The sequence below is a fragment of the Triticum dicoccoides genome, chromosome 1A (assembly GCF_002162155.2).
Source record: "Triticum dicoccoides isolate Atlit2015 ecotype Zavitan chromosome 1A, WEW_v2.0, whole genome shotgun sequence".
NCBI classification, from domain to species: Eukaryota; Viridiplantae; Streptophyta; class Magnoliopsida; order Poales; family Poaceae; genus Triticum; species Triticum dicoccoides.
The window spans coordinates 591,250,301-591,271,957 of record NC_041380.1 but is presented as its reverse complement, the minus strand read 5'-3'; positions in this window follow the sequence as shown (position 1 = coordinate 591,271,957).

Sequence of the window (21,657 nt, the reverse complement as noted above, 5' to 3'; positions counted from 1 at the left end):
CCCTTTTTGATAGTTGCGCATAAATAGGATGCGCCCTGTGTAGATAGTAGCCCCTGAGACTCTGTGCGTTGTCAAAAGTGACGGCGTGCAGAGGATCATAATCCCAGGTCTAATATGCCGCCTTCATACGTAGGTGGCGAAGTGTCTGGTGGCTAGCCGGACTGATGAATTTGCCGAGCTAAAGCGGCAACTTGACGTGGCAGATGCCGACATCGCGCTTGTTAACAAGCGGCTTGACGAGGCACAAGGTATGTAATTCCTTTGGCGGCACCTAGTAAGAGGAGCTTTATGCCAGTATCTTACAATGTGTGTGCTTGACGCAGATGGTGCCGCTGCCATTGAGAATCTTCAGGCGGAACTTGCCTGAGCCAAGGAGCAAGCCAGGAAAAGTGATGCGGCTGCCGGAAAGGCAATCGAAGAGCTGAAAGCCGAACAGGCTGCTCACTGCCGAAGCAAGAAGGAAATGGCCGAGATGGCCGTGAAGCTGAAGAGCACTGCTGACCGTTGCGAGCTTCTTGAAAAAGAAGACCGGGCGAAACAGACGGACCTGAAGAAGGCCATTGCGGATGCCAAGGATGCTTGTTCTGCGATGAGAGCTATGAAGGTGGAGCTACGTCAGGCCGGAGAGATCACGACTGGAAAGCCCTTTATGCTGCGGAGGAAGTTTTGTGATCCTAAACATGCTTCGTTAAACCGGTTGTGGAGTACGGCGGACACCTGTCTGGATTTGGCAGCGAGTGCTGCTGATGCGACCGAACACTTTCGAGATCAAGAGGATCGCGAAGTGGAAAAGCTCTTCTGGTCGCAGTTCCACAATCCAGAGCGTCCACTGTCAGTAGCCGATCGTCTGGCCGAATGGGCCAAGCTGAATAGGTTGTCCGGACTCGCCATGAAATGCGTCATGAGTCATTTGTGGCCGGAGAGACCAGAGCCGAAGAGTTATTTCAACTTAGTGCAGTAGTTCCTTGGTGCGGTGCCGCATATTAATGCGATGAAGAGGTCAGCATGCATAGAGGGTGCATGGATGGCTCTTGCCCGTGTTAAGACATACTGGGCGGAGATGGAGACCACCGTTGTTGCATCCTGGTATTCGGACGAAAGCCGAGTACCTGCCGAGCACTATTTTCAGGAAGTTCTTCAAGGCGCTCGTGTAATAGAGACGCAGTGCTCGAAGGATGCTATGTTTGAATAGCATATGTTATAAAACAATATTTTTATAAATTGTAGAAGCTTTTTGTACTTGTGCCTTCAAGTATTATAACACCTCCTGTGCAGCCGTTTAAGATATATGTATATATAATCTGAAAGATGGCAGTCGTCGGCTTCAGCATACACGCAAATAATACGGGGGTGTTCGCAGAAGGCACATTTTCACACTTGATACAACGTCTTGGTCCTACAAAGGAGGTGATAGTGCAGCGAACTAGGCAATCGGACTATAATGCTTTATCACTTTCACTTAGCCATAGGAGCTTGACAGTGAGGCTACTTAGATAGCCTCTGGTGGCGCCTGTGCTCGCCCAAATTCGGGGCACGTATGTGCCTGGCCGGGAAACGGCCCTTCGTTAATGCGGAGGAATCCTATAGATTCCGGTAAGTCATCGAGTGGTTGACCAGTCTCACGCTATAGCATGACAGTCAGTTTTCGGCTTTCTCTACTGAGGTGCTCGCCTGGCCGAACCGGGGCACAATCGCAGTAGTTCTCCTGGTGCCGCTTTAGCCGATAGAGCGGAACGTAAGGCAGCAAAAAACAGGAGCCGGGCAACCCAACATTTGACCAAAGACATGATTCGGAGCTGATGCATATAAGGCCAAACTCGCGACGCCGAACACTCCCTAAGGTATTCGGTCTTTATGAGGGCGGGCGGAACAACGCCTTTAGTTATAAGCCCCCAGTGTCCAGGTACGTGCAAAGTTCTGACGTGGCCACATGCCAAGACGCCAGCCTCCTCCTTGGTTATACCAAAAAACCAGGGGATGTGTATCAACAAGAGACAGTAAAAAAGGTTTACGTAGGGTCTTAATCTAAAAAGAATCCTTGGAACGGGTCCCTGCTGCATGTCTGCGCCTGTGTCTCCGTTGTGCCGTATCCTGGACGGGCGCACCACGATGTTCATCTGAAAAAGAAAGGAACTTAGTTGAAGAAAGGTCGTGCCAAATAGAAGTTATACGAAATAAACAAAGTATAAATTGAAATGTGTAAAATTGAGCTTGATTGTCTCTTGCTTTGTATGCGCGGAGCCCCTAGTACAGGGGTATACGGCAGTTAAGCCTTTATCAGTTGTATTTTCATGCCGGACTCGTCTAGCCGTGTCCGTGGTCTTAATAACCTTTTTATTGTTTTGGCTGGTGAAGCCGTTTTGTTGTGGGGCTATTAAGGCAGCCGCACAAACTTCTACGCTGGAGGCGCAATCAATGCTTTCCTTTTAATGAGATGATGCCTCGTGGACCGGGCATCTTAAGCGTAAGAGATGCATAGTGCAGAATTGCGTTAAAGCGGGCGAAAGCTTCGCGTCCCAGTAGTGCTTGATAGCTGCTTGAGAATGGGGCGATATGGAAGGTTAGCCTTTCGCGACGGAAGTTGTCGGGGGAGCCAAACATAACTTCTAGCCGGAGAGAACCCATGCAATGGGCATCCAGGCCTGGTGTTACCCCTTGAAAGGAGGTTTTGCTATGGTGAATTTTTGTTGGGTCTATCCCCATGTGGCAGATTGTGTCCTGATATAACAGGTTTAGGCCACTGCCGCCGTCCATCAGGACAATTGTAAAGTGGAGTTCACCGATTATTGGGTCTAATATCAAGGCAGTCCAGCCTGCATTCTGGATACTTCTAGAGTAATCCAGATGGTCGAAAGTGATTGGTTTTAACAACCAGTGGCTAGACTCCTTTGGGATAGGTTGTATGGCGTGTATTTCTATGGGCGCCGCTTGCTTTGTCACATGAAGTAGATTTACTATTTTGATTTCTTGTGGAAAATTCCTTTGTTTCCTGGTGCTCTGCTTGTGGGGTTTGTCATCGTCCTCACTTGGTGTGTCGAGCCCCTTGTGTTCGGCGTTGAGTTTGCCGGATTGCTTGAAGACCCAACAATCTCTGTGGGTATGGTTTGCAGGCTTCCCAGGAGCACTGTGTATTTGACATGTCATGTCCAAGATTTTGTTTAGGTTGGATAGCTCGTCCCTGTTATCCTGGAGGGGCGGATTTTTCTGGTTCTGCCGCGAGCTTTTGAATCCGGCGTTGACTGCCGTGCTCTTTGGGCTGTTTCCCTTATTCCGGCGCTGGTCCTTGATGCGTCGGGGTTTTCCGTTTCCATCTCTAACTTCGGATGTACTTGGGTCGCTGGTGCTGCATCTTGCCAACCAGCTGTCCTCTCCTATGCAAAAGCGGGTCATGAGTCTTGTTAATGTGGCCATTGTTCTTGGCTTTTCTTGGCCGAGGTGTCTGGCGAGCCATTCGTCTCGAACATTATGCCTAAAAGCTGCTAAGGCTTCGGCGTCCGGACAGTCGACTATCTGATTCTTTTTAGTAAGAATTCTGTTCCAGAATTTCCGGGCTGACTCTCCGGGCTGTTGAGTTATGTGACTGAGATCGTCTACATCCGGAGGACGGACATAAGTCCCTTGAAAATTTGCAAGGAAAGCTTCCTCGAGCTCTTCCCAACTTCCAATGGTGTTTTCGGGAAGGCTTTTGAGCCAATGCCGGGCTGGCCCTTTGAGCTTGAGGGATAAGTATTTTATGGTGTGGAGGTCATCTCCTCTTGCCATGTGTATGTAGAGGATATAATCCTCAATCCAGACTCTAGGGTCTGTTGCTCCGTCGTACGCCTCTATGTTTACGGGTTTAAATCCCGCTGGAAATTCATGGTCCAGAACCTCATCGGTGAAACATAGGGGGTGTGCGGCACCTCTGTATTTGGGTGTGCCGTGATGTTCGGATATTTGTTGTGTTGCATTGCTTACTAGAGCTTGCTTTCTTGGCCTGTAGATAGATCTGGCCGGGCCATCTTTTTGATTCGAATCCTTGAGTGGATCGCGTGCCGGCTTGTATGCAGCACCGCTTGCCGCTCTATGCTGACCATGGGGTCGTCTATCCGACCGGGTAGCTTTTTATTTTTTGATTGCGGGGGCTTTATGGCCTCCTCGTCAAATTCAGGCAGTAGCTTTCGCTTTGGATAGCTTTTGGTGTGGCGACTGCCACCGTATTTGTCTGCGGTGTTGAGTACTTTGCTCCATCTGATTCTGAGTGCATCTTCCGCAGTTTTGAGCTTCTGCTTCTGCTTTTTCAGGCTACGTGCAGTGGCAACGAGCCTTTTGTGGAGGTTGTTCTGCTCCATGAGCTTATCCGGCGTAAGGTCATCTGAAATGCCGTTTTCGCCGGGGACGGGTTGTTCGGTTTGTGTATCCAAGTTGCCCTGTTCGGACGGTTGCTCGATGGCATGTTCGTCGTTGCTTCCTTTGGGTGTGTCCACCATGTATACATCGTGAGATGAGGTGGCAATCCAGTGCCCTATAGGTGCTGGATCATGTTCGTCTCCTACACCGTCGTCCATACCGTCGATGTCTTCGGAGTCGAAGTCGAGCACGTCGTTTAAATTATCGACAGTGGCTACGAAGTGGGTGGTGGGTGGGCAACGAATTTCTTCGTCGTCCGTATCCCAACCTTGCTGACCGTAATCCGGCCAGGGCTCTCCTGATAGAGAGAGAGACTTTAGTGACTTCAGAATATCGCCGAAGGGCGAGTGCTGAAAGATGTCCGCGGTGGTGAACTCCATAATCGGCGCCCACTCGGATTCGATTGGCAGGGGCGCGGAGAGTTCAGAGTCCGGAGAGGAGTCCGGCTCCTTGGAGTCGCGAGCCTCACAGAGGACAGGGCTGGTGTTCGGCTCGATCGCCATAGAAATTGCAGCCCCCGAGGCGGTGTCCAACCACCCATCCTCGATCGACGCAGTTGGCTCCGGATTAAGGGTCGGAGCTGATGCGGGTGCGGCCTCCAGGGCACTGTTCGGCGGCAGAGCTAGATCATGCCCATCGTGACAGTACGGCGCGCTCGGCTGTGGCTCGAATCCATCAAAGATCAAGTCTCCGCGGATGTCAGCCGTATAGTTTAAACTTCCAATCTGACCTGATGGCCAGGGGCGTAGCTTTCGATCTGCTCCAGATGGCCACGCGAATTGGCCCGCAGTGCGAAGCCGCTGAAGACAAAGATCTATCAAGGGAGAAAAGTCTCACCCAGGACTGCATCGCTATTGATGATCGGAGGAGCCATCGGGCCTAAAAGTGACGACACAGAGGAACTCTCAATCAAAGCACCAATGTCGGTGTCAAAACCGGCGGATCTCGGGTAGGGGGTCCCGAACTGTGCGTCTAGGCGGATGGTAACAGGAGACAAGGGACACGATGTTTTTACCCAGGTTCGGGCTCTCTCGATGGAGGTAATACCCTACATCCTGCTTGATTAATGTTGATGATATGGGTAGTACAAGAGTAGATCCACCACGAGATCAAGGAGGCTAAACCCTAGAAGCTAGCCTATGGTATCATTGTTGTTTTTCCTATGGACTAAACCCTCCGGTTTATATATACACCGGAGGGGGCTAGGGTTACACAGAGTCGGTTACAATGGTAGGAGATCTACATATCCGTATCGCCAAGCTTGCCTTCCACACCAAGGAAAGTCCCTTCCGGACACGGGACAAAGTCTTCAATCTTGTATCTTCATAGTCCAAGAGTCCGGCTGAAGGTATAGTCTGGCTATCCGGACACCCCCTAATCCAGGACTCCCTTAGACTCCAAACCTCGGAAAAATAACTTCTTTAAGCATTTTAATAGAAGTGTTATAATCAGCACTACTAGTTGGAATAGCTTCTACCCACTTAGTAACATAATCAACAGCAACTAAAATATGTGTATATCCATTGGAGGCAGGAAAGGGTCCCATATAATCAAAGCCCCAAACATCAACTGGTTCAATAACAAGTGAATAGTTCATAGGCATTTCTTGACGTCTACTAATATTACCAATTCTTTGGCATTCATCACAAGATAAGACAAACTTATGGGCATCCTTGAAGAGAGTAGGCCAATAAAAAACGGATTGCAATACCTTATGTGCAGTTCTATCTCCAGCGTGGTGTCCTCCATAAGCTTCGGAGTGACACTTGCGTAGGATCTGTTCCTGTTCATGCTCAGGTACACAACGTCTAATAACACCATATACTCCTTCTTTATAAAGGTGTGGGTCATCCCAAAAGTAATGCCTCAAATCATAGAAAAACTTTTTCTTTTGCTGGTATGTGAAACTAGGTGGTATGAATTTGGCAACAATATAATTAGCATAATCAGCATACCATGGAGTACTACGAGAAGTACTTATAACATTTAATTGTTCATCAGGGTAGCTATCATCAATAGGTAGTGGGTCATCAAGAACATTTTCTAACCTAGACAAGTTGTCTGCAACGGGGTTCTCAGCCCCCTTTCTATCAACGATATGTAAATCAAATTCTTGTAGCAAGAGAACCCATCTAATAAGTCTAGGTTTAGCATCTTTCTTTTCCATAAGATATTTAATAGCAGCATGATCAGTGTGAATAGTTACTTTAGAATCAACAATATAAGGTCTGAACTTATCACAAGCAAATACAACTGCTAAGAATTCCTTTTCAGTAGTAGCATAATTTCTTTGAGCATTGTCTAGAGTTTTACTAGCATAATGGATAACATTTAATTTCTTATCAACTCTTTGCCCTAGAACAACACCTACATCATAATCACTAGCATCACACATAATTTCAAAGGGTAAATTCCAATCAGGTGGCTGAACAATAGGTGCAGAGACTAATGCTTTCTTAAGTATTTCAAATGCTTCTACACAATCATCATCAAAGACAAATGGTATATCTTTTTGTAATAAATTAGTCAAGGGCCGAGAAATTTTCGAGAAGTCCTTAATGAACCTCCTATAAAATCCGGCGTGACCGAGGAAACTTCTTATACCTTTGATGTCCTTGGGACATGGCATCTTTTCAATAGCATCAACCTTGGCTTTATCAACTTCAATGCCTCTTTCAGAAACTTTATGCCCCAAAGACAATTCCTTCATTAACCATAAAGTGGCACTTTTCCCAATTCAAGAAAAGATTAGTTTCTTCACATCTCTGCAAAACTCGATCAAGATTGCTCAAGCAATCATCAAAAGAGGGTCCATAGACGGAAAAGTCGTCCATGAAAACCTCACAAATCTTTTCACAAAAGTCAGAGAATATAGCCAGCATGCATCTTTGAAAGGTAGCAGGTGCATTACATAGACCAAAAGGCATACGTCTATAAGCAAAAGTACCAAAAGGGCATGTAAAACTAGTCTTTGATTGATCTTTAGCCGACATAGGTATTTGAGAGAAACCAGAATAACCATCTAGAAAGCAATAGTGTGTATGTTTGCATAATCTTTCTAGCATTTGATCGATAAAAGGTAAGGGGTAATGATCTTTCTTAGTAGCCTTATTTAATTTGCGGAAATCAATTACCATCCTATAACCTGTAATAATTAATTCATCTTTATCGTTAGGAACAACCGTAATACCTCCCTTCTTAGGGACACAATGGACAGGACTTACCCACTCACTATCAGCAACGGGATAAATTATACCTGCCTCCAGAAGCTTTAGTATTTCTTTTCTTACCACTTCTTTCATTTTAGGATTCAGACGTCGTTGAGGGTCACGAACTGGTTTGGCATCTGCTTCCAAATTTATTTTATGTCGACATAAAGTGGGACTAATGCCCTTAAGATCATCAAGAGTATATCCAATAGCCGCACGGTGCTTCTTCAGAGTTTTCAATAATCTTTCTTCTTCATGCTCTGAAAGGTTAGCACTAATAATAACAGGATATATCTTCTTTTCATCAAGATAAGCATATTTAAGATTGTCAGGCAACGGTTTAAGCTCAAACACGGGATCACCCTTGGGTGGAGGGGGATCCCCTAGGATTTCAACAGGCAAATTGTGTTGCAGAATAGGTTCCTCTTTAAAGAATACTTCATCTATTTCCCTTCTTTCATTCATAAACATATCATTTTCATGGTTTAGCAAATAATGTTCTAACGGATCACTAGGAGGTACAGCAATAGAAGCAAGACCAATAATTTCATCCTTACTAGGCAATTCTTCTTCACGATGTTGTTTACTAAATTTAGAGAAATTAAACTCGTGAATCATATCATCCAAGCCAATAGTAACAACATTCTTTTCGCAATCTATCTTAGCATTGACAGTATTCAAGAAGGGTCTACCAAATATAATGGGACAAAAGCTATCTTGTAGGGAACCAAGAACAATAAAATCAGCAGGATATTTAGTTTTCCCACACAAGATTTCAACATCTCTAACAATTCCCACTGGTGATATAGTATCCCTATTGGCAAGTTTAATTGTAACATCAATATCCTCTAACTCAGCAGGTGCAATTTCATTCTTAATTTCTTCAAATAAGGTAATAGGTATAACACTAGCACTAGCACCCATATCACATAAGCCATGATAACAATGATCTCCTATTTTAACAGAAATAACAGGCACGCCTACCACAGGTCCATGTTTATCTTTAGCGCCAGGTTTAGCAATTCTAGCAGTCTCATCACAGAATTGTATAACATGCCCATCAATATTATCAGACAAGAGATCTTTAACAATAGCAATATTAGGTTCAACTTTAACTTGCTCAGGAGGTGTATAAGTTCTAATATTGCTTTTACGAATGACAGTTGAAGCTTTAGCATGATCCTTTATTCTAACAGGGAAAGGTGGTTTCTCAACATAAGAAGTAGGAACAACAAGTTCATTATAAGTGACAATCTTTTCTTCAACTTTAATAGGTGCAGCTATTTTACTTCTATGGGGGGATGATATTTAAACCACTTCTCCTTAGGGAGATCAACATAAGTAGCAAATGATTCACAGAAAGAAGCTACTACTCAGAGTAAAGTCCATATTTAGTGCTAAACTTACGAAAAATATCGGTATCCATAAAAGATTTAACACAATCAAACTTAGGTGTCATACCTGACTCCTTACCTTCATCGAGATCCCAATCTTCAGAGTTGCGTTTAATTCTATCCAATAAATCCCATTTAAATCCAATAGTCTTCATCATAAAAGAGCCAGTACAAGAAGTATCGAGCATGGTGCGATTGTTTTCAGAATGCCGAGCATAAAATTTTTGAATAATTGTTTCTCTTGGAAGCTCATGATTGGGGCATGAATATAACATTTATTTAAGCCTCCCCCAAGCTTGAGCGCTGCTTTCTCCTTTGCGAGGCCAATATATATATATATATATATATATATATATATATATATATATATATATATATATATATATATATATATATATATATATATATAATTGCGATCACGATGAACAAGATGCATAGGGTAATACTTTTGATGAAATTCCAATTTCAATCTTCTATAGTTCCATGATCTCGTATCATCACATAGCCTATACCATGTCAATGCGTCTCCCTTCAAAGATAAAGGGAAGACCTTCTTCTTAGCAACATCATCGGGTATACCTGCAAGCTTAAATAATCCACAAACTTCATCCACATATATTAATGTTGGAAATATGCCCTAGAGGCAATAATAAATTAGTTATTATTATATTTCCTTGTTCATGATAATCGTTTATTATCCATGCTAGAATTGTATTGATAGGAAACTCAGATACATGTGTGGATACATAGACAACACCATGTCCCTAGTAAGCCTCTAGTTGACTAGCTCGTTGATCAATAGATGGTTACGGTTTCCTGACCATGGACATTGGATGTCATTGATAACGGGATCACATCATTAGGAGAATGATGTGATGGACAAGACCCAATCCTAAGCATAGCACTAGATCGTGTAGTTCGTATGCTAAAGCTTTTCTAATGTCAAGTATCATTTCCTTAGACCATGAGATTGTGCAACTCCCGGATACCGTAGGAATGCTTTGGGTGTGCCAAACGTCACAACGTAACTGGGTGGCTATAAAGGTACACTACGGGTATCTCCGAAAGTGTCTGTTGGGTTGGCACGAATCGAGACTGGGATTTGTCACTTCGTGTGATGGAGAGGTATCTCTGGGCCCACTCGGTAGGACATCATCATAATGTGCACAATGTGATCAAGGAGTTGATCACGGGATGATGTGTTACGGAATGAGTAAAAGAGACTTGCCGGTAACAAGATTGAACAAGGTATCGGGATACCGACGATCGAATCTCGGGCAAGTATCGTACCGCTAGACAAAGGGAATTGTATACGGGATTGATTAAGTCCTTGACATCGTGGTTCATCCGATGAGATCATCGTGGAACATGTGGGAGCCAACATGGGTATCCAGACCCCGCTGTTGGTTATTGACCGGAGAGTCATCTCGGTCATGTCTGCATGTCTCCCGAACCCGTAGGGTCTACACACTTAAGGTTCGGTGACGCTAGGGTTATAGAGATATTAGTATGCGGTAACCCGAAAGTTGTTCGGAGTCCCGGATGAGATCCCGGTCGTCACGAGGAGTTCCGGAATGGTCCGGAGGTAAACAATTATATATAGGAAGTGCTATTTCGGCCATCGGGACAAGTTTCGGGGTCACCGCTATTGTACCGGGACCACCGGAAGGGTCCCAGGGGTCCACCGGGTGGGGCCACCTGCCCCGGGGGGCCACATGGGCTGTAGGGGGTGCGCCTTGGCCTATATGGGCCAAGGGCACCAGCCCCAAGAGGCCCATGCGCCAAGAATCAAGGGAAGGGGAGAGTCCTAAAGGGGGAAGGCACCTCCGAGGTGCCTTGGGGAGGATGGACTCCTCCCCCCCTTGGCTGCACTCTTCCTTGGAGGAAGGGGCAAGGCTGCGCCCTCCCCCTCTCCCTTGGCCCTATATATAGTGGGGGGAAGGGAGGGCAACCATACCTAAGCCCTGGCGCCTCCCTCTCCCTCCCATGACACATCTCCCTCCTCCCGCAGCGCTTGGCGAAGCCCTGTTGGAATCCCGCTACTTCCACCACCACGCCGTCGTGCTGCTGGATCTCCATCAACCTCTCCTTCCCCCTTGCTGGATCAAGAAGGAGGAGACATCGCTGCTCTGTACGTGTGTTGAACGCGGAGGTGCCGTCCATTCGGCGCTAGGATCATCGGTGATTTGGATCACGACGAGTACGACTCCATCAATCCCGTTCTCTTGAACGCTTCCGCGCGCGATCTACAAAGGTATGTAGATCCACTCCTCCCTTGTTTCTAGATGACTCCATAGATTGATCTTGGTGACACGTAGGAAAATTTTGAATTATTGCTACGTTCCCCAACAATTAAGTGCCCATCAGGATGCTTTGTTCCATCTCCTGTAAAAGGATTTGCTAGCAGTTTTTCCATCATACCCGAAGAAAATTCAAAAGGAACTTCATTATCAATAGGTTCAGCAGGTTGAGGAGCAACTCTTTGCTCTACTGGTCGGGGTGAAGATACCCCGAACAAGCCCCTCAGAGGATTACTTTCCATAGTAACAAGTGACAGTAAATTTCAGCACACTAAATAAATTTTTCCTTACCAAATTCCACCTACCAAAGGTGCTTCACTCCCCGGCAACGGCGCCAGAAAAGAGTCTTGATGACCCACAAGTATAGGGGATCTATCGTAGTCCTTTTGATAAGTAAGAGTGTCGAACCCAACGAGGAGCAGAAGGAAATGATAAGCGGTTTTCAACAAGGTATTCTCTGCAAGTACTGAAATAAGTGGTAACAGATAGTTTTGTGATAAGATAATTTGTAATGAGCAACAAGTAACAAAAGTAAATAAAGTGCAGCAAGGTGGCCCAATCCTTTTTGTAGCAAAGGACAAGCCTGGACAAACTCTTATAATAGGAAAAGCGCTCCCGAGGACACATGGGAATATCGTCAAGCTAGTTTTCATCACGTTCATATGATTCGCGTTCGGTACTTTAATAATTTGATATGTGGGTGGATCGGTGCTTGGGTGCTATTCTTACTTGAACAAGCATCCCACTTATGATTAACCTCTGTTGCAATCATCCGTAACTACAACAAAAGTATTAAGGTAAACCTAACCATAGCATGAAACATGTGGATCCAAATCAGCCCCTTACGAAGCAACGCATAAACTAGGGTTTAAGCTTCTATCACTCTAGCAACCCATCATCTACTTATTACTTCCCAATGCCTTCCTCTAGGCCCAAATAATGGTGAAGTGTTATGTAGTCGAAGTTCACATAACACCACTAGAGGTTAGACAACACACATCTCATCAAAATATCGAACGAATACCAAATTCACATGACTACTAATAGCAAGACTTCTCCCATGTCCTCAGGAACGAACGTAATTACTCACAAAGCATATTCATGTTCATAATTAGAGGGGTAATAATATGCATATAGGATCTGAACATATGATCTTCCACCAAATAAACCAACTAGCATCAACTACAAGGAGTAATCAACACTACTAGTAACCTACTAGTACCAATCCCGGACTTAGAGGCAAGAATTGGATACAAGAGATGAACTAGGGTTTTGAGAGGAGATGGTTCTGGTGAAGATGTTGATGGAGATTGCCCTCTCCCGATGAGAGGAGCGTTGGTGATAATGATGGCGATGATTTCCCCCTCCCGGAGGGAAGTATCCCCGGTAGAACAGCTCTGCCGGAGCTCTGATTGGTTCCGCCAAGGTTCTGCCTCGTGACGGCGGAGTCTCGTCCCGAAAGCTTGCTGCCTATTTTTTTCTTGACGAAAGACTTCATATAGCAGAAGATGGGCATCGGAGAGCCACCAGGGGGCCCACAAGGTAGGGGGCGCGCCCTAGGGGGGCGCCCCCCACCCTCGTGGACAGGGTGTGGGCCCCTGGTCTTCATCTTTGGCGAGGATTTTTCATTATTTATTATAAGATATTCCGTGGAGTTTCAGGACTTTTGGAGTTGTGCAGAATAGGTCCCTAATATTTGCTCCTTTTCCACCCCAGAATTCCAGCTGCCGGCATTCTCCCTCCTTATGTAAACCTTGTAAAATAAGAGAGAATAGCCATAAGTATCATGACATAACGTGTAATAACAGCCCATAATGCAATAAATATCGATATAAAAGCATGATGCCAAATGGACGTATCAATCAGCAAGCTCCAGAAGCCAGAGTGGCTGAAAGGCACCTTCATCGAGACCATGAAGATCTAGTAGCGTGAGTGGTTCTATATCACCGAGCCCCTCACCGCAGGCCAAGCCACGGCTCCCGCCTTCACAGGTATGCGTCCGAGGAAGTTAGTGTCCTAGCAGAGGTAGGGCCTGGAGTGGGGCAATCTGTATGAAGTCATCTCTCTCCAGGAGAGGATCCGGGTCCTCAAAAAGAAAATAAAGCTGGTGGATGTGGTGAACATCATGCTGCATCGCTACATCCTGCCACTCCAGCTTCAGGCTAGCCCATGTGGCTCTACAAGCCTGAAGACATAGCAACATTGCAAAACTTATTTTGCACAAACATAGATGGCATGTGGATGGCTCTCTTCAAGCCATCCCAGAATGAATTCCCCGCAGACAGGCCGGACAATGGCTATACTGATGTACGCGGCCCATCCAAGGTAACAATACTCACTCATGTTCCTTAATGACTCTGCATTTTTTATTTGTCTGAATCATCCCCTTGCTTCTAGAAATGGGCGTCCATGGCGACACTCATCAATTGTGCTTGGCACCGCTGCCCGAGGACAAACGGACCCCCGAACTCTAGGCTCTTTTGGCTGCGGTACCCCCAAAGGCCCTGGCCAAGGCGAAGAAGGAGCCCGAGAAGAAGAGGGGAGGTATTCGGATCCGAGACCCCTTGGACGCTAAGTCCAAGGACATTCAAGCTCTTTCCTCTAACGAGGAGGAAATAGAAGGAGAAGGAGAAGAAGGGGAGGAAGGTGTTTCCTCCCCCAAAGAGAAAGAGAGCGGCGTCCGAAGATGTCACGGAGGCCAATGTCACCCAAGCCCGAAGGCGCCTTGTGAAGGCTGCCAACATCTAGCCCCGCAAGGCCCCTGCTGCAGCCAAGGTCGTACTCTCGGAATCAGAGTCGCCATCAAATTAGAGGAGCTCTGAGGAATTCCGGTTGTTTGCCATGTCGAACTCTGACACCCTGGCCTCACTCCAAAAACCCTCTAGAATCCTCTACACATTCAATAGGACGTGGCCAACCATCCGCCTACCCAGATTCACATCAGTTGTGACTAGTCGCCCGCATTCACCATGCCCGGGGAAGAGTAACTGGATGACGTGTTCGCCCCTCCTTCCCGGCTATATAAAGTCATCCGGCCACAACCTAAAACCCTACCTTCAAGCCCCTTCTCCCACCTTCTGAGTCGTCCACATCCTTGTTCGTTGTCCGCCATCACAATGTCTAGCTCAATGACTTCTTGATTCAAGCAGATTTTGTTGGGGCACCACACCGAAATCGGTGCGGAGGTCCGCACCATGTACGATTGACCCACATTGAGGCGGGCCAACTTTCGAGCTCTGTGGAGCTGAGCTCTAAGAAGGAGGAGATGGAGGAGGAGGAGGATGGTGATCACATGGTCGTGGCGAAGGTTGAGGAGGAGGAGCCCACGACGGATGATGTCACGCCGCCGGTGCCTCTGGGTTTACACTTCTGCAAGCGAAGCAACAGTACAACTTGGCCCTCTTGTCAGAGCACCAACTCGACGAGAGCCGGTCGGTGCTCAATTCCGTGCAGAGCCACCGCACCGTCGAGTGCGAGTGCAACTGGTTCCAAATCAATGACCTTCGACGGGAGTGACTCTCCGAGCGTCTGTAGGGCGAGGACGATGAAAATGCTAATGAGGCATACGCTAGCAGGTCTGCCTTGGTCGTCTTGGTATCGTATGATGATGAGGTCGGGCCATCCGGCTTGGAGGTCGTTGACCTCCCCGGGGGAGTAGTATCTTGGTTTTTTTGTTGTAGTTGTTTTTATGTGGTGCTCTTCGATGGCGACCTTTTGATGTGCGAAAAGTAATGAAAAAAACAATGAAAAAGTTGGTGACCGTAGTTTTTTGATGACTTGGTTGAATGAGCTTCACTGCGCCATCACATATCCGCGGAGACATTGACGTGTCTGCGGACATATGATGGTGTTCATTTTAGCGGGACGAAATAACTATTACATGTGAGAAGTACTTTTTTTTGAAAACTTGTGAGATCTATTGTTAAGAGTTGAGTTGGGATGTTAGCACGGAAACATATTAGAGCAACTCCAACGCACGACCCCAAATCGTCCGACCGCGTCCGTTTGGGGGTAAACACACAGAACAGGCGGCCCAACGCGCGGGAGCAAACAGATCAATGTCCGTTTTCGGTCCGCTTTCGACCCATTCCTGGCCCAAATTTCGGCCGCGCTTGCGTTGAAACGGCAGCGCACGGATGGGCGGGACGCATGTCTTTGTCCTCCCCTGGCCCGCCCGCCGGGGGAACACCCGCCCACTTTCCCTCCAATTCGCCCAAAACCCTCCCAGGCGCCCCTCCCCTCCCTCCTCCATGGCCGGTGGCCCGATGAATCCCGACGACCGGCCTTGGCCGGGCGCGCTGTAGCGAAGAAGAAGGCTGCAAAGAAGCCGCGGTCGGAGGTCATGCCGGAGGAGCTCGCCAAGCTTGTCGTCGAATCGGCCAGGAGAAGGAACCAGCATACAAAGGTGGCTGAGAAGAAGGCCGCTGCTGACTACGCCGCCGAGGCGGCCGCACAGCGTGCCACGTAGCACCAGGCCAACATTAATGAAGAGGAGTCCATCATCGCCAAGGCGCACACTCTCCTCATGTTAGGGTTGTGCCGACCCCCGCCGACCATTTTCTCGGTCGCTGCCATGGTCGCGGCTAGCACATGCGCGTCGGCGGTTCGTCCTCCACAGCACTGGTCCCCGAGCTCGTCTGTCACACCCGAGATGCCAGGGTATCGTGCGCCACTGCTGCATGGTCGTGGGCAGATATGGTTCTCTATGTTCCGGACTGAAGTGTGGTCGCTCCGGCCATGCCCGCGGGTGTCATCGACCTCAACCTGACACCGAGGTATAGTGGTGCTGGCCAGCCGTCCGACGGGACCCAAAGGAAGCTACCCGAGATGATTCCTTCGGCCAACATGGCCGGCGCCCACAAGCTGTTCGAGGAAATGCCACTGCCGACGCCAATGGCCGACGACCCTGACTACGCGGCGTTCATGGAGAACATCATCTTCGAGAGCCGTGGCGAGGCCTTCCACGTCGACGGCCAAGGCCAAACTTTATATCTCGACGTGACCCAAATCCAGGACGGCCGCGACCAATATGGTGACACTCAATTCGCTGGCCAATATGATGAAGATGAGGACGACCATGGCAACTCATGGCATGAAGACGATGACTTGTATTGTGAAGATGAGGAAGAAGAGGCCGACATTGTGGATGATCCATTGGTGTTCATTGATGAGCTCACCCAAAGGACCGAGGCACAAAAGAGGAGGAAAATCATTCGGACGGGATCATACATCCAAGCGGAGGACACTTTGATTTGTGGGAGTTGGATGGAGATATGCAAGGATCCGGTGAAAGGTGTCGAGCAAAAAGGATCCGTCTTTTGGACGAGAGTTCACAAAACCTTTCATGAGTGAAGGAAGTTTGCCCCTACCAATTTGCGAGCACTCGCGGCATCTATTCAATCCAAAAGGGATGGGGGTTCATTCAATAAGAGTGCAACAAGTATTTTGTCGCACTTGAGAGCGTCGAAGCCCGTCCCATGAGTGGCCTAGGCCTTGGTGACTTGGTATGAACCTCTCATTTTTTTCATCTTGTGTCCTTTCATGTTGGCATGCCATGTGTTCATGCATCTTGTGTCTTTCCATGTTACAATTGCAGCCGCATCTTTGATTGGGTAGGCATTTCAATCTTTGGAAGCCTTCAAGGCTTGTCACAAGAACAAGCCATTTACTCTCACGCATTGTTGGTCGCTCATCAAAGATTGCCCCAAGTTCAAAGACCAATATGCCGCTCGTAAGAAGAAAGGAGGGAAGGCGAACGTGCCTGATGAGGGATACTTGCTCAAGAGGTCGAGGGGCAAGACAAGCTCAAAGGCTAACGAGAAGTGTGATGCGTCTTCCATGGCCTTGCAAGGAACTTTGGAGAACATGATGAGTCAAAAGGAAGTGAGGGAGGAGAGGAGGAGCAACGGGAAGGAGGAGCAAATGAAGATATACCTAGAGCTCCAAACGAAGAAGCTTGACATGGAGGAGGCCGCAAAGAGGAGGAAACTTGACATCGAGGAGGCCGCTCAACTCAAGAAACTCGGTATCGAGACCTCCAATGCCGACACCAAAGCAAAAGAGGTGCCACTCACCATCATGAGTGTCGACAAGAAACAACATGTCACCGGAGGAAGGCTTGGTTCGTGAACCGGCAGAAGGAGATGTTCGCCCACGACGGCCTGAACTAGGTGAGACTTCGGCCGTTCATTTTCAACGCTAGCATGGAGTGCCAGCTTCCGGCTTTGTTACCAGTGTAGAAAAACAGGACCAATTTGAAGGTTGGCTGGTGTGCCGGTCGCTGACATTGTTACCGGACCAAAACAATGAAAAAGTCGGTGACCGCAGTTTTTTGATGACTTGGTTGAATGAGCTTCACTGCGCCATCACATATCCACAGAGACATTGACATGTCCGCGGACATATGATGGTGTTCATTTTAGTGGGACGAAATAACTTTTACATGTGAGAAGTACTTTTTTTTGAAAACTTGTGAGATCTACTGTTAAGAGTTGAGTTGGGATGTTAGCACGGAACCATATTAGGGCAAATCCAACACACGACCCTAAATCGTCCGGCCACGTCCATTTGGGGGTAAACAGACAGAAGAGGCGACCCAGCACGCGGGAGCAAACAGACCAATGTCCGTTTTTGGTCCGCTCTCGACCCATTCCCGGCCCAAATTTCAGCCAGCTTGCGTCAAAATGGCAGTGCGCGGACGGGCGGGACGCACGCCCTTTTCCTCCCCTGGCCCGCCCGTCGGGGGCACATCCGCCCACTTTCCCTCAATTTCGTCCAAAACCCTTCCGACGAACAAAGGTGGCGGAGAAAAAGGCTGTTGCCGACTGCGCCGCCGAGGCGGTCGCACGGCGTGCCGCGTAGCACCAGGCCAACATCGACGAAAAGGAGTCCATCGTCACCAAGGCGCACACCCTCCTTATGTTAGGGTTGTGCTGACCCCCGCCGGCCATTCTCTCGGTCGCTCGCTGCCATGGTCGCGGCTAGCACAGGCTCGTCGGTGGTTCATCCTCCACAACACCGGTCCTCGAGCTCGTCCGTCACACTCGAGACGCTAGGGTATCCTGCGCCGTCGCTGCATGGCCATGGGCAGACATGGTTCTCTACGTCGTCGAACTGAAGCGTGGTCGCTCCGGCCACACCCGCGGACGTCATCGACCTCAACCTGACGCCGGGGTACAATGGCGTTGGTCAGCCGTCTGACAGAACGCAAAGGAAGCAGCCCCCGGACGATTGGCCAACATGGCCGGTGCCCGCAAGTTGTTCGAGGAAATGCCACTACCAACGTCGATGGACGACGACCCTGACTACGCGACGTTCATGGCGAGGCCTTCCACATCGACAGACAAGGCCAAACTTTCGATCCAGACGCGACCTAAAGCCAGGACGGTCGCGACCAATATGGTGACACTCAATTCGTCGGCCAATATGATCAAGATGAGGACGACCATGGCAACTCCTGGCATGAAGATGATGACTTGTATTGTGAAGATGAGGAAGAAGAGGTTGACATTGTGGACGAGCCATTGGTGTTCATTGATGAGCTCATCCAAAGGACCAAGGCACAAAAGAGGAGGCAAATCATTCGCATGGGATCATACATCCAGGAGGAGGACACTTTGATTTGCGGGAGTTGGATGGAGATAGGCCAAGATCCGGTGAAAGGTGTTGAGCAAAAAGGATCCGTCTTTTGGACGAGAGATCACAAAACTTTTCATGAGCGAAGGAAGTTTGCCCCCTACCAATTTGCAAGCACTCGCGGCATCAACTCAATCCAAAAGAGATGGGGGTTCATTCAACAAGAGTGCAACAAGTATTGTGTCGTGCTTGAGAGCGTCGAAGCCCGTCCCGTGAGTGGCCTAGGCCTTGGTGACTTGGTATGAACCTCTTGTTTTTTTCCCATCTTGTTCCCTTTCATGTTGGCATGCCATGTTTCATGCATCTTGTGTCTTTCCATGTTACAATTGCAGCCGCATCTTTGATTGTGTAGGCATTTCAATCTTTGGAAGCCTTCAAGGCCCGTCACAAGAACAAGCCATTTACTCTCACGTATTGTTGGTCGCTAATCAAAGATTGCCCCAAGTTCAAAGACCAATATACCGCTCGTAAGAAGAAAGGAGGGAAGGCGAACGTGGCTGATGAGGGAGACTTGCTCAAGAGGCCGAGGGGCAAGACAAGCTTGAAGGCCGACGAGAAGCGTGATGCGTCTTCCATGGCCTTGCAAGGAACTTTAGAGAACATGACGAGTCAAAAGGAAGTGAGGGAGGAGAAGAGGAGCAAAGGGAAGGAGGAGCAAATGAAGATATACCTAGAGCTCGAAACGAAGAAGCTTGACATGGAGGAGGCCGGGAAGAGGAGGAAGCTTGACATCGAGGAGGCCGCTCAACTCAAGAAGCTCGAGATCGAGCCCACCAATGCCAACACCAGAGCAAAAGAGGTGCCACTCGTGATCATGAGCATCGACAAGAGCAACATGTCATCGGAGAGGAAGGCTTGGTTCGTGAACCGGCAGAAGGAGATGTTCGCCCGCGACGGCCTGAACTAGGTGAGACCTCGGCCGTGGACTATGGCCGTTCATTTTCAAGGCTGGCATGGAGTGCCGGCTGCCGGCTTTGTTGCCGGCGTCAAAAACTTGTTCATTTTGAAGGCTGGTTTGTTTCCCGGCAGCTGGCTTTGTTGTTGGCGTCAAAAAACAAGTCCAATTTGAAGGTTGTCGAGTGTGCCGGTCGCTGACATTGTTACCGGCGTGAAACTGGAGGGTGCCCATATGTAGTCCACTGGCTTTGTTGTCGGCTGACATGACCACGGCCGCTGGCGTGAACTATGACCGCTGCCATTTAGCTACGTCTTTTGTTGTTTTCAAGGTTGACATGGAGTGCCGGCTGCCGACTTTGTTGCCGGTGTCAAAAAACAGGTCCAATTTAAAGGTTGTCTGGTGTGCCGGCCGCTGATATTATTACCGGCATGAATCTAGAGGGTGTCCATATGTAGTCCACTGGCTTTGTTGCCGGCCGGCATGACCACGTATGGCCGCTGGCGTGAACTGTGACCGCTGCCATTTAGCTACGTCTTTTGTTGTTTTTAGATTTACATGCACGCAGACCAGATGCGGCTGCGCGTTGGGCATACGCACCGGTGCATCCATGAATTCGGACGAACATTGCCATTATCATCCAAACAAACAAAATGAACGTCTGTTTAAAGTCGCGTTGGAGTTGCCTCTACTTTTTCGGTTTCATAATATAAGAGCGTTTTTTTACGCTAGTGGACTTGTGTAACGGTTCAAGGCTCAAGACACACGCGGCAGTGCGTCATGGGGGACCCTGCGGCGCAGCACGAGCACGCGGCCGGAATGAATGGATCCGTCAACACGTCCGGACAAGCGCCTGGATCCCCCGCAACCGGCCGCGCGCCACGACGCCCGGCGCGTGGCCGGCGTCGCGAGAGATCGCTCGATCGCTCTTCTTCGCGGCACGTACTGTACGAGGCCCACAGTCCAGTCCGTGGGCCCGGCGCGGTGTGGCGTGGCAAGAGACCTTCGCCGCACGTCAGTCGGGCAGGCGGAGGCCCACAGTACTGCTACCCCGCCGCACTGTAGCTACATGTACTACCGCTCAAAAAAATTTAAAAAAAAAAAACTAGGTATACTAGCGGTCGGGAGCCGGAGGAGCGATTTCCGCCGTTGGTTCCCCCGGTGATGTGTCGGGGCGGCAGCGGTGCCGTCGCACGGGCTGAAAAATGGACAAACAAACCGTGGGCGTCCAGGTGAGTCGAACGCGCCGGGCCAGCCAGGTCCGTCCGTGCGCGCGTTAACTGACTGCAAAAAGGAGGAGCGAAGCCGACGGCGGCGGCGAGCCGAGGCCAGTTGTCGGATCCGGTCGTGCGCCATTCCACGGCAAGGTAGCTGTGGGCGGGCGTCGAGACCTGAAGGCAACAAAAGCAGCGACGGGCACGGCCAAGGGAGGCAGCGGCGGACGGTGGCGCCGGCGGTAGCGTGGCGGGCGGAAAGGCGGGCCGGAGGCGTGCGGCGAGGGGCAGGCAAGGGACGGTGCGGGGGGCGGTAGCGGCACCGTCCGTCCTGCGCTCGCACATGGCCGGGCATGGGGAATGGTGGGGATGGGGATAGCGCCAAGAGGGAAAGAGAGTAACGTAGCGAGAGTCCAGTCCGGGCCATGCCGCCCTCACGCTACGCTCGGGCACGGTGCTCCCTCTGCTGTCTGGGCTGCTCCACACCGTCCGCTCTCTTGCAGTGCAGTGGGACGCCAACGCCTCGGCCCGCTTTATATGCCCCGCCCTCCACATCACCACAGCCCCCGAACTCAACGGCTCGACCAGCTCTCCTCTCCTCTCCTCTCTCTCTCTCTCTCT